General features: G+C 46.3%; 1 protein-coding gene across 3 annotated transcripts in view; it reads left to right on the forward strand.

Moving 5' to 3' along the window:
- Positions 1 to 1,524: 1,524 nt before the first annotated feature.
- Positions 1,525 to 13,918, forward strand: part of RAB27A (RAB27A, member RAS oncogene family) — a 66,985-nt gene continuing 54,591 nt past the window's right edge. For 2 of the 3 annotated variants that reach the window (XM_070422374.1, XM_070422382.1), the window contains exon 1: positions 1,525 to 1,651. The gene's annotated coding sequence lies outside the window, so the exon portion shown is untranslated. The remainder of the gene's footprint in view (positions 1,652 to 13,918) is intronic. The other variant, XM_070422365.1, reaches the window with a different exon arrangement.

Consider the following 13,918-nt stretch of genomic DNA (forward strand, 5'->3'; position numbering starts at 1 on the left):
CATATCATCATATCAGCCATTAACAGTTGCTGCATTGCCCCTCAACCCTCTCCCCCCCAGCCCGCCCCCCCCCCCCCCCCCCCCCCGCCCCACATCCCCAGATTTTAGCTGATCAGTGACTCCCAGGGCTGTTTCTCTACACATCAGTCAGGGGCTACTTTTCCTGTCTTACCTTCAACCAACAGCAGTCTGATGGCCCTTCTCTCAGCTGGGGAACATCCCTTGAAACCATCACCTTGTGTGAAATCTGTTACCCCTAATTCTGAGATCACTATGTTATATTTGCCTGGAAATATTAGATTGAATATATATTCAACACCTGGCAATTTCATATGGTTATTCTATATGTGATTTTGTAAATTGGACATATATCTGAGAAGCTAATTGTACTGTGATGCAAACTGTGAGTAGTTACAGACTGGTAGGATGATGGGGTTGGGCAGGTGGGTCTGGGACAGCTGGAATTTGTGGTGCAAATAGAGGCAGATCAGGGAGATAGAACAGATGACAAGAGAAGCTGGACTAGGGCTTCCACTCATTTTCCTCTGTTTGGAAGTGAAATTATTTGGTTCGGAAGTGCTTTGCCTGAGAGCCCACGGGGGCAGGCCCAAGGCCACTGCTCAGACCCCCAGACCCCCGGAGGAGAAATTTGGCCCTCTCAGTGGGAACCTGGAATCCTGAACTGATTTCCCAGCAGCAGGTCCAAGCAGGCCCATGCAAACCCTAGGGGGCAGCAAAGGCTCGAAGATTTCTCCTTACTGTATTTTTTTTTTTTTTTAATGAATTGCTCTATCACTCTTAGAAATTTAATGTTGAGTGATTTTATAATCCGAACTAGACTGTACGACCAGAGACCCTGTTTGTCATTTCCTTCCAGAAATATATTTACCACCCCCTCCGCTCTCCCAAGGTCATTTCCAGAAAGGCCAGAGATTTCCCTCGTGCTGGGAAGGCTGTGCCCAGGCCGACTTGAATGAGGAGCTGGCATGGACAATGGCAGAGCCGGACACCCGGTGCGGACGGGGACGGGGACGGGGGGGGGGGGGGGGGGTAGGCAGCGGCGGGGCAGCGATCCCGGGGGCTTTAGGAACCCGGTGGGCTGACTTTGCAGCTCTCAGCAATTCTTGCTGCAAGTGGAGACACCGATGATGCCCTAGAAAACACCTTCAGAAAATGGCTTTTGGAGGAGATTTGGGAGAGTCATTAACCATATGTCGCAGCGCACTGATCCTGGAGCAGTGTGTAAATGTCACCCAATGTTCAAAACGACCCCCCCCCCCCCCCCACACACACACATGCACACGCACACCACACGCGGGTTTGCGCCTTCCAGGAAAGGGCAGTGGAGACCTGGCTTGAGCCAAAGGAGGCGACCGGACCTTTCCGCGGCTCCGCAGGTGCGGCGGGTCTGCCGGCAGCGCCAGGCGGCGCCCGCCCAGCACCCGCTCGGAGTCGGGCGGGGGTGCGCCCCGAGGTGACAGGAGGAAGCGGGAGGTGGAGGGTGGAGAGGAGGTCCCGCCCCACCTCGCTCTCCTTTACGGGAAGTGATGTGGGGCCAGACGGAAAATACCCGCCAAGGACCCAAAAAAGGCCTGCGGGCGGCTGCTGCGCGCACAGAGGCCGAGCGGCGGGGGACGGTGGGCTGAGCCAGGTGAGTCGGGAAGCGCGTCCTGGCCCCGGCGCCGCCAGCGCGGCCGGGCTCCGCGTCGCCCAGAGGGCTGGGCGGGTAGCGGCCAGGCGCGGGTCTGGTCCTGGTCCTGGGCTGGGCTGGGCTGGGCTGGAGGCTGCGGCTGCCTCTCCGCTGGCCTCGGGTGGCCGAGCCTGCCAGGAAAGTTGCTTTGCTGCACCCAGGCCCTGGATGGCCGTGGCACAGACCCCACGATGACAGCTGGCCGGGACCGAGGTCTGCTTGGGCGCGAGGTGCTGATGCAGGCTAGTCCTAGGTTGGGATGGGGGGCTGAGGTCAACCCCGGGTGGCATCCAGGTGCGGGGGTCCCCATTAGTGGGGGAGGAACTTCCCTGGGAGGAGAGAAGGAAGATCCCGGGCCTCCTGCACTGACCTCTAGTTCTTTGCTCCCTTTTGCTGTTTTGGGGTGAATTATGTAACGTCTTTGCAACACCTTTGTTGGTCAGGGTCTGGAAGGCAACTGGCGGGTGGGAGAGGTTCCCCTTTCTCCTGTCGGTCAGACAGAAAGTCTACCTGGCGGCCAGGCTCTCAGTATTGGCTGGCGGTAGTACTGTTGTGATGACAGGTTTCCCAACTATTGCCAAAGGCTTGTCTCTGTCCCAATAGATCACAGTTAAGCAAAGTCAGGCCCGAAGTGAAGGAAATCTTGTGAGCTCTTGACTTTGCATTCCCAGCCTCCGGTTCCTACTGACTACCTGGGCCACCCGGCCTCAGACTCTCTGCCACAGTGTCTCCCCTTACCTTACCTCTGTGGCTAACAGCTGTTCTTCCTACTGGATGGCTTCTCCCTTTATGGTTGGCTCCTCAATTAGATGTTTGGAGGGGCGAGTAGTGTTATGCCATGTAAGTTTTCTATAATTATTGCTGATTTAATTTGTTGGTGGTTCACTGTTCCTTTCTTTTTCTTTTCTTTTCTTAAAAACTTGCTTGGGGGGCGGAACACAGTCTGGAAAATAGGGTTTCTTTAGGTGGTTGGAAATGAATAAAGGTTAATATTAATGCTGAGAGAACTTGACTGAGGATCATTCTTTTCTGTATTATTATTTTTTAATCCTCCCTCGAGGATATTTTTTTCCATTGATTTTTAGAGAGAGTGGAAGGGAGAGGGAGAGACAGAGAGAAACACTGATGTGAGAGAGACACATTGATTAGTTGCCTCCCGCATGCCCCTGACCAGGGCTGAGAGCCTGCAACCGAGGTACATGCCCTTGACCAGAATCGAACCTGAGACCCTTCAGTCCACAGGCCAACACTCTATCCACTGAGCCAAACAACCTATTTTATGTTGCTTTTCATTCCCACTTTCTTCCTTTTCTCCTTTTTATAATTTCCATGGCCTGCCTTGATTTTGAATTTTAATAAAGTATAATTTATTTAATTTTTTTCTTTTGTTGCTTGTGCTTTCGGTGTCAAATCTAAGAAAGCATTGCCAAATCTAAAGTCATGAAGACTTATGTCTATGTTTTCTTCTAAGAGTTTTATAGTTTTAGCTCTTACAGTTCAATCTTTAACTCATTTAAAGTTAATTTTTGTATATGATATGAGGTTGGGGTCCAACTTCATCCTTTAGCTTGTTGAAATCCAGTTTTCTAGCACCATTTGTTGAAAAGACTATTTTTCCCCCCTTGAATGGTCTGGGTGCCTCTGTTGAAAACCAATTGACTGTAAATGCGAGAGTATATTTCTGACCTTTAAATTCTGTTCCATTGACCTATATGTCTATCCTTATTCTAGTACCATACTGTCTTGATTACTGTAGCATTGTGGTAGTTTTGAAATTGAGAAGTGTGAGCCTTCCCACTTTGTATTTTTTTCAAGATTATTCTGGCTATTCTGCATCCCTTGAATTTCCATATGAAATTTAGATTCTCAATTTCTACTGCTTTGGTTTTGTAACAGATGTAAGGGTTTGGGAGTGGGCAACAGCCTGTAGGAACCAGACTCTTGATTTTCCCATCCCAACCTGCTTTTCCCTTAGCTTCCTGTTTAATGGCATCTTCATTCTTCCAGATGCTGAGGCTAAACACCCAGGAGTCATCCTGGTTCTCTTCTTTCTCTCATTTCCATATCTAATCCTTCAGCAGATCTCATTGGTTCTACATACTTTGCTGGGGTCCAATCCCAGCGGGTCCAGGGGTCCCCAAAGGTGTGGACGGAGTCGGCGAAGAAGGAATGACACGAAGACAGCCTTCAGTTGATCAGCAGCCTAGTCAGGACCTATAGCCAGGATCTCCAGCCAAAGTTCTGGTCAGAGTTCTGGTTAGGAACTGATGAGGATCTGATGTTTATTGTCTTGTTACATCCGTATTTATACCAGCCGATTTTAATCTTGTCAATTTCTATTACAAAGGTTAGGGCGTTTCTTATCTCCATTCCAGGGAGTAAAGATTATGTAGCTTAACTACCCGCCTGGTACTTAATTAAGGGGTTTTATCCCCTCCCTAACCTCAGGGAAAGATCCCCACCTGGGGAAACAACCTTTCTCCGAGAGGTGACCTTGGTTAAAACACATGGCGATAAAGGGAGCAAACATATTAAGAACAGTATGCTATATACGCCAGGTCCCCCGAAACATACGCTGTGCAGATGTTTCTTCTCTGCAGCGACTGTGTCAAGCAGCAAGGATGGACCGGCTCCCGGCAATACTTTGAGAGTATATCTAAGATAATCACCATTTCTCACCACTTCCAATGCCACCATGAAGTTCCTGGATCACTGCAAAAGCCTCCTACAGGGCCACCCTACTGCCACCCTCACCACTTTACAGTCTATTCCAGGGGTGGGCAAACTTTTTGACTCGAGGGCCACAATGGGTTCTTAAACTGGACCGGAGGGCCGGAACAAAAGCATGGATGGAGTGTTTGTGTGAACTAATATAAATTCAAAGTAAACATCATTACATAAAAGGGTACGGTCTTTTTTTTTTTAGTTTTATTCATTTCAAATGGGCCGTAGTTTGCCCACGGCTGGATTCTCAACAGAGCAGCTAAAGTCACTCACTCCTCTGTTCAGACTCTCCAGGAGCCTTTTATCTCAGAAGAAAAACAAAGTCTCATCATGACCTACATTCCCCTTACATAGTATGGGACTTCATTTTCTTTTTTTAAATATATTTTTATTGATTTCAGAGAGGAAGGGAGAGTGAGGGAGAGATAGAAACACCAATGTTGAGAGAGAATCATTATTTGACTGCCTCCTGCGTGCCCCCTACTGGGGCGCAACTTGGGCATGTGCCCTTGACTCGAATCAAAGCTGGGACCCTTTAATCCGTAGGCCAACACGATATCTACTGAGCCAAAGCAGCGAGGGCTTCATTTTCTATTTCGCTCTCCTTGGCTTACTCTGCTTTAGCCAGGCACACCTCAGGAGCTTTGCACTTGAAGTTTCCTTTGCTTGAAATGCTCTTCCTTCAAACGTCTGCATGGTCTTCTCACTCATTTCATTCAGGTCAAAAGCCATTTCTGTATAGAGCCCTTCTTGAACCATCCCATTGAAAATAGCATCCCTCACCCCTCCCATCATTTTCTGCTCCCTTACCTTACCTTATTTTTCTTTAGAATCTCTAATACTGTTCTCTCTCTCTCTCTCTCACTATATTTGTCTCCCATTGGCAGATTACAAGCTCCATGAAGGTCAGGAATTTCTCTTCTTCACTATGGTATGCACAGCATTTAGAATGGTTCCTGGCACATAGTAAGCACTCAAAAATGTATTGAATGACTGAAAAGGGAACGGGAGAATAAGAAATGGTTATCGCTTTGCTATTTCTTCCTATTTTATCTAAGAGAAGCAATGTCCATAGCTACGCCAACACCTCTCTCCTCTTCTACCCTCCTGTTGTCCCCAAGAATGGCTTTACCCTCCTTGGAAAGGGAAAGGGCAAGCAAGTAGAAAGATGAGGGCTCTGTTCTTTCCACAGTGGCCGTGGGGAGCCCTCTTCTCTGGAGCCCAGAGAACTTGGGTGGGGCATTCAGTGCTGTCTCCAGTGATTCCATCTCTTATGCTTGTCTAAGGGGGGAAAGAATTCCTTGGAAATTCAAGAAAAGGGAAATTCATTTCTTGAGGAATACTTTGTACCGCAATGAATTAATCTTTCTCTGGCATCCACCTGAGATTGCCAACTTGGAAACTCATTTTGACATTTAATTGTGAGACTGATCCGCTAACGGGGCACCTGACATTTAATTAAATGACTACTTTAGACTGTCAACTGTTTATGTGTATGTCCTTATTTCTGTGACACATTGTAATATCCTGGAGGCCAGGCATGACTTCAGCTCATTTTTGAGGCTTATACTGCAAGGTATCTTACTAGTAGACTAAAGGAGTGTTCAAGGAACTCTTGCCGAATGTAGACCACACATTTAATTTTTCTTAGCCAATAGCTCCAAGCAGCTTGTTTTAGTCCAGCTCATCCTGCTCCTGCTGATGGAGCAGTACTGGCTGCAGTTGAATGGGCTTTCCTGCTGCTCTTTCCCAGAAAGAATGGAGTTAATTGGCTTGCAGTGTATGGTAATTAATCTTTTACTTTATTTTTAAAATTGAATCTGCCTTCCATTGCGATTTAAATCTATCTTAGAATGTGCCTATTTATATCTTCACTGCAGTGTGAAAAAGGATTATTTTTACATATGTGTGATATATAAACTTTCCCTAATAAATTATGATAGATTTGATATCTCCTGAAAAACAAAAGAGGGCTTGCATGTTTAAAGTGTGAGCCCCTATTTAACTAGATGGAGGGAATCCTTTTACATTGTATATGTACATCAAAATCCCCCATGATGTACCCTTTAAGTAACTTGCAATTTTATTTTTACTTTTTAAAAATAAATTATAATTTCACATGTCAACTATACCTCAATAAAGCTGAAATTTTTTTTAAAAAGCGTGAGCCCCTGAGAAGCAAGATTGGCTTGCCATTGTTCAAACAAGATTGCCTTCTGTGGAGGGTAATTTTCCCGTTCACCGCCTCCCCTCCTGAAACCCGGTGCTGTATTTGCTTGGGTCATATTTGTTCCTCTGCCTCTTGGTCAGGAAGCTTGAGTTTATGATCTGGTTTCCCTTAAGCTGATTACCTTGGGAGCAGACGTGAGCTCTGAGTTGGAGGAAGAGATAAAGGGGGTGGAATTAACTTTCCGTCCATAGGGTGAGCTGTGTGGAGCAGGGAGCATCCAGCTTGTTTTGGCCTCCTGTCTGCTCACGCAGAACAGAGGGGCACACCACATTCTTTGTCTTGTATCAGTGAGGTCTAACACTCATTGTATTTACTGCCTCCTTTACTCAAGAGGAGTGTTGAAAGTTATTCCTCTTTTCCTGTTGTGTGTGTGTGTGTGTGTGTGTGTCTATACATGCTATTGTTGAGAAGGTCTCCCATTGAGTGCCTTAGCCACTCTTAGAACCACCCATATGTATGGAATCAATTTTTAAAATTGAACTTTTAATGTGGGGTCAGAGGTAGGGTGCAAGATTTAGCAAAAAAAAAAATTGCATTTCAGATAAACAATGAATACTTTATTACTGTAAGTATGTTCCATGCCATATTTGGGACATACTTGTATTTTAAAAGTGTCTGCTTTTATGAAATGTAAATTTAACTGTGTCTTGTATTTAATCTGGTCACCCTAGTCAGGTCAACCCATGTGTATGCACAGGAAACGCAGGGATCATGATAATGTCCAGAGGATGACTGAGCGCATTTTGGTGACTGCACCTGTGTCCAATTTAAGGACAGAGAGGACTCGAAAACCCAAAAGTATTAGAAGGAGATAGAATTTGGAGGAGATTTAGCTTTGCTCTAGATTTTTGTAGTAAGGAAATTCACATTCAGAGACGTGAAGTCACTCTGTAAGATCACACAGTTAGTGGCAGAGCCAGAACTGGGACTCTGGGTCCGTGGCTGGTCTGCTGCACAGTGTCTTCCCTTACGAGATCCGGTATAAATTGCTTATGTTTTCCTGCTGACCCACCCCTGCGCGATTACTCCGATGTCATGCTCTCCTCCAGTCCCCAGATCCAATATGTTGCAATCAAAGCCATTCTCAGGAGACACCCTTGACTTTTTTTGAGGGCCACCACTTGGTTGTATTTCCTTCTCTGTGTTTTTAGTCCTTGTAAGGGCCTGTTATTATTTTTGTCCCTTTTGAATTTTTATTGTAGGATGCTTTGATTAAGTTGGACTGAGAGTAATTCCTCAATAGCCAAGTATGGTCTTATTGAAAGCCTGCTTGCTCTGCATGGCCCACTCCTATGAAACCCCTCATCCCTCTGTATTTTGGTAGAATAAATATGGCAGATAGGTGGTAAGAACCAATGTAGGTAGATATATGTGACTTGTCTCATTTACTCAAGAGGAGTGTTGAAAGTTATATGTGACTTGCCCTTTAGAGATGGGTTATTTTATTATTATTATAAGGTCATTTGTATCTATTTAGGAAAGTTGCCCTGAAAATGAACATGTGTTCTCTGACCGCCACTAGAATACCATATTCCAGGGCCACTAATTTTGTTTCTTCATAGCTTTGTTGATTAATTCATATAAAGCCTTACCAGCTGCCAGGTCAAAGCATAATAATAAAATTGGTTGCCAAGAGACTAAAACATCTGTTTGTTCTTATTAACTGCAGTTTCTCTATCTTGCCCTGATCTCACCACCTGGGCGGCTGATCCAGTCTTATCTAGCTTGGCTGGTTATGTATCTCTTGTGTATTTATATCATTAAAAGCATACACAGGGTCTCAATCAGCAAACTAAAGGTGACAGTGAGGTATTTTTATTGTTGTACTACCGCTAAGGTGGGAAAAATGACACATATAGAAATAGGTCATGATTTAAATGTTCCTTTGAGATACCTAAGAATTTTAAAATATAATCCATGGTCATGGTTGGTACTTCTTTGTTTCTTGCAATATGTGAATTCTTTCATAATGAATCTCACCACTGCAAGGGGTGACCCCTAGAATGAGTAAAAGGGTTCAGCAGCCCTTGGAAAGATAAGGTCAGATACTGGAGGCCGAGCGTGGCCCAACAGGCTGCTGGCCGCGCCTGGCGGGGCTTCTGTCACTGGGGCCAGGGCCAGCTCCCACTGCCCCTGCTCTGCTTCCTCGAGGAGGGCTGGGAAGTGGGCTGTGGTGTTTGCTCAGGGAGTGACTCACTCTGGGTTCCGGAGCTCCTGCTTGATTGTAGAGGAACCGACATAGCTGGGAGTTAGTCTGGTTTGTAGGCTCCAATATTGCTGATAATTAACTATGTGCTATTACACCAGTGCTTCTTAACCGGGGCTGATTTTGACCCCCTCACCCCTAGAGACCATTTGGCAACGTCTGCAGACATCTTTGATTGTCAAAAATACAAAATGTTACTACTGGCATCTAGTGGGTAGAGGCCAGGGATGCTGCTGAGCGTCCTACAATGCGCAGGCCAGCCCCTCATGCCAAAGGGTTATCCTGCCCAAGGTGTCAGTGGTGCGGAGGCTGAGAAAGCCTCTGGCCTGCAGCTTTCCGCTTACACATTCCCTCCGTCATGTGAGGTCGCTAAGCCTAACTGCACCACTGTTGTCTCTCTAATCTCTCCCTCACCCCAAGTCTAAGTTGTTACATGTGGCGTAGGGCCCAGGACTGAGAACCACTGCCCTCAGGCACCACGTGGAGTGAGGTCCTTGAGGAGGAGTCAGGTTGGCTGTTTGAGAGGAGTGGACCCTGTGGTCAGCCTGTCCATAGGAAGTAAGAGCCCGGCTGCCCAGTGACTCAGCAAAGGCGGAGCGGGGAGAGGGGCTGCCAGACCACAGAGCGCGCTGTGACTGAAGGTTTGGTGCCTAAATTCCTCAGAGACCTGTACCCTCAGCACTCAGGTGATGAGCTCTCAGATGAGCAGGCGTGTCTACTTCCCAACGTTCCCGCTGGCCAGAGGCGCCCCAGCCACCAGAGTTTCCCAAGGAAATAGTAAGACTGCAGGGTTTCTTTATTAACACCCGTTCCCTGCTTAACCAGAGCCTCTCTGGGAAATTGAAAGTCAATGACGGGAACCTCTACCCTGAGTCATCAGCTCATTTTGCCACTTAGATTAGGAAACCTCACTTACTCTCACAGCATCACACAATTTAAGGGCCAGTAGGCACCTCAGAAACCTCACAGTGCAGGCTCCCCTCCCCCTCAGAGGTTCAGAGCTGCGCCCAAGGTCACATGGCTAACCGATGCAGAGAAGGTTTTAGAAGACACGTCTCCGGGTTCCCCATGTGCTATTTCTATATCCTTATGCTAAGATTTCTTGATTGTAACCAGTTGTCAGGTGGGCAGTCCAAAATTGTGTTGCTTTATTGTTCAAAGGAAGTGACTTTCAGATGGAACATTACCAACAACCAGTGTCTTATCACAGGAAGGGAAACAAGTGGGTTATGATATCACCAGGGATATCTTGGTGCCCACTATGGTTATGTGCCAGATACCAGATAAAGGCCATCATTTCTTGCCTGTCTTGCTGCTTTTCTGGTGCCATTCTTATTTTATTTTATTTTTCTTTAAATCTTTATTGTTGAGATTATTACAGATGTCTCTTTTTCCCCCCATAGCTTCCCTCCATCCAGTTCCCACCCCACCCCAGGTCCTCAGCACCCTATTGTCTGTGTCCATAGTCTGGTGCCATTCTTGCCTCCGTCATGCACTCCTCCCCCAGCCCATTCCTCACACAGAACCAGCGCTCTTTAAAAAAATATACATCAGGCCCTGACCGGTTTGGCTCAGTAGATGGAGCGTCGGCCTGCGGACTAGGGGGTCCCAGGTTCGATTCCGGTCAAGGGCATGTACCTGGGTTGCGGGCACATCCCCAGTAGGGGGTGTGCAGGAGGCAGCTGATCGGTGTTTCTCTCTCATCGATGATTCTAACTCTCTATCCCTCTCCCTTCCTCTCTGTAAAAAATCAATATAATATATTAAAAAATATATACATCAGATCATATTCTGTTTCAAATTCCCCAGTCGCTTCCCACTGCAGTTGGTATAATATCCACATGTTCTACCCGTGGTCTGTGAGGGTCTATGATCTGAGCCCTGCTGGCCTCTGTGGTGCCCCTCATCCTATGTAATTCCTCATTTGTCTTACACATTGGGCTTTTTATACTGAAACCAGAATGTCAGTTTATTGATACATGAGAAAAGGAACTGTTAAGCAGACTAGTTTCTTTGCTTTGAGAACTAATGTACTCACTTCCTGCAGTAAAAACTCCATGGGAAGCAAATATAAAGGGAGGTTCTTTGGTAAGCACAGACTCAGGGCACAGGGACTTAGAAATCAAAAGGATGAGAGAGCTTTCATGCTGGAAGAGGCCTGCAAGATCACCGTGTTAATGGGTCCTCAAAACTGGCTGCCCAGGAAAATCACACAGGGAGATTTTATTTAAAACAGACCCACAAAAAGCAACGCAGTTTCAGTCTCTCTTTCAGAAATTCTAATTTTTTAGATTTAGCGTTAGGTCTGGGGAACCCATGTTTTATTTTAAATGCTGCTGTAGTGATTGAGAGTGCATAGCCGGTTTAGGAACCTGTGACCAAGCCCACCTCTGTTCCCAGTGAGTAAACTGAGGCTCGGAGAAGTCATGGCCCTCACTCAGGGCCACACATCTAGTGAGCGGGCAGATGGCACTCGCCTCTCCCAGTCTGCTCTCCGTGCTTCTCAAAAAACAGTGAGAACGCTAAGTGAAATAAGTCAGACAGAGAAATACAAATGCCAGATGATTTCACTTATTTGTGGAATCTAAAGCACAAAATAAACAAACAAAATAGAAACCGAATTATAGATACAGAGAACAGACTGATGGGGAAGTTGGTGGGGGACTGGGTAAAAAAGGTGAAGGGATCAGGAAGTACAAACTGGTAGTTACAGAATAGTCACAGAGATGTAAGTGACAGCAGAGGGGATCTAGTCAGTAATATCATAATAACTATTTGTGGTACCAGCTGGGTACTTGAAATATCAGGGAGTCCGCTCTGCAAGAACATGATTGTCTACACATTACGCCTTAAACTAGTCCAGAATAATATTGAATGCAAACTGAAATTGAAAAATAAAAATTGAGAAGAAACACAGTAAGAAAGATTCTCTGGAACAGAGGCAGCACAGCCTCGGAAACTGTTGGTTTATTACTTTTCTCTTTACTTACATGTAACTAACCCGTCTGGTGTCAAACAGGAAATGCATACAGCATAGTTTTCTTGTTTTGTTACCAAGTGTCAGATCAGTTAGATTTTAGATTCTGGGGCTGTAGAGCGATGATCACAGTGTGGTTCTGGGCCCAACACTGTCGGCACGCTCTGAGAACTTGTTAGAAATGCAGATTCGCAGCGCCATCCGAGACCTACAGAATCTGAAGCTCTGGAGATGGGGCCCGGTCTGATTTAAAGCCGTCCAGGCGATTCTGACGCAAGGTGAGGCCTGAGAACCACTGTCCCCCAGACATTTCACAAGCCAACCATTGGTTAGAGCTGCTGGCCTCGGCCTTTTCGTTGGTGACTCATTAAAGTCAAGGCTTTAACTTAAGCCAACCATCTGCTTTCCCTAATGACATTTATTCAAAACAGGGCCGATAGTTATAAACCTTCCTTAGAATGCCATGCACACAAGAAGAGAGGGGATGGGCTAACACTATTGAACACCTGCTGTGTGAGGCACCATGCTGGAGGCTCTTACGTGTTACCTCCTTTCACTCTCATCACCATCCTGCTGTGGATGTGTGATTACTCCTCTTTTACGGATTTGGAATCTGAGACTGGACGTGGTTAAACGTGGACTTCCCTGCAGGTTATCTGCCCAGCTATCGTTGCATATTTTGCTGTTTTCTCCCTAGAGCAGTTGCTCTCACACCTTATGCATCACCAGGAATCCCCTCAGACGCCTGTTATAAATGCAAATGCCCAAATGTTCCTCTCAAAGATCCTAATACAGAGGCTTGGGTGGGACTCAGGACTTTGGATTTCCATCAGGTGATCACCCAGGTGACCCTGCTGCCAGAGGCATCAGACCAGACTTGGAGAAATTCTGTCCGGGATCCATTCATCCTTACCCAGTGGTTGGACCAGATGCCCCTCCAGGCTCCTCTGAGGGCCTGTGGTTCTCCAGGGTTTCACGCTCCCAGGCCTTGGGCCCTGGGTGGGAACGTTGGCAGAGGAAACATGAGCACGGGAGGAGGGAGCTTGGAGCTCACATGGAGAAGTCTCTTTCTCTCGTGCCTGGCTCTTCATGTTCTCTCTGCTGCCTCCTGGAGGGTTCCCAGCCCATGTCTTGGCTTTGAGTAACTTGTGATGCTTTCCGTTATCTACCCCTAATTGTGCAACTTTCCTTATGGCAGCCTCACCCTTGTGTTGTGGGGTGCACGGATGTGAGTAATTTTCTCCAGGCTGTAATTCATATCTATTGAGTACTGAGTTACTTCAGCTTTTGAGGTCAGAAATGGTGTTTCATCTGTTTGATAAGAGCCTTTATTTTTTAGGGGTAGAATTGACATATTTAGTGAGTGAGTTGTCAGTCCACTAGGAGACAGTGATTTGGTGCCATTATGAAGGGGAAAAGTATGTGCGACTTTAAAAAAACAATTTCAGGTCTGATGCCTGATGTCCTTTGTGAGGTGGCATGGTGATTTCTGTCTGGAAGTTCAGAAGCAGCTACTGACATAAATACTCTTAAGACGTAGGTGTGTGAAAGAGAAAATGTGTATCAAAAGATGGTGGACACCTGGCCTTTGCCCAGTGCAGAAGTCAGAAATGTTGAAATATTAGGGTCCTTTAATATGTCTTGGTTCCTGAACAAATTGTGTAGGACACGAGTGGAAGACAATTCACAAGAGCAAACATTTCAGCTTGCCAGTAAGAAAATAACCAAGGTACAGGTTAGGTTTCTAATAATACTTTGTTTGCCACTGATATTAGAGTTGATAATAGCAGGATAGTAGCTAGAGCTACCATTTATTTAGAGCTTACTATGTGTCAGGTATTATACAAAATCCTCTCATTTAATCCTCAACAGACTTTCGAAGTAGATATTAGCCTTCATTTTATAGATGATGTAACAGGCTCAAAAGGATGAAGGGACTTGCCCAGCGCTGGGGTTTCCAGGGACTCAAGACTTGCAGGGCTGAAACTCCGTCAGCTCGTCCTGGGTAACCTGGGATGGTTGGTTACCCTGAGGGTCACCCAGCTGCTGACCCACAGTTGACAGTTAGGAAGTAAACCCAATGGGTCCTAC

The sequence above is a fragment of the Myotis yumanensis genome, unplaced genomic scaffold, assembly GCF_028538775.1.
Source record: "Myotis yumanensis isolate MYYU_CA2020_CCGP unplaced genomic scaffold, mMyoYum1.0.hap1 SCAF_1, whole genome shotgun sequence".
In the NCBI taxonomy this organism is placed as follows: domain Eukaryota; kingdom Metazoa; phylum Chordata; class Mammalia; order Chiroptera; family Vespertilionidae; genus Myotis; species Myotis yumanensis.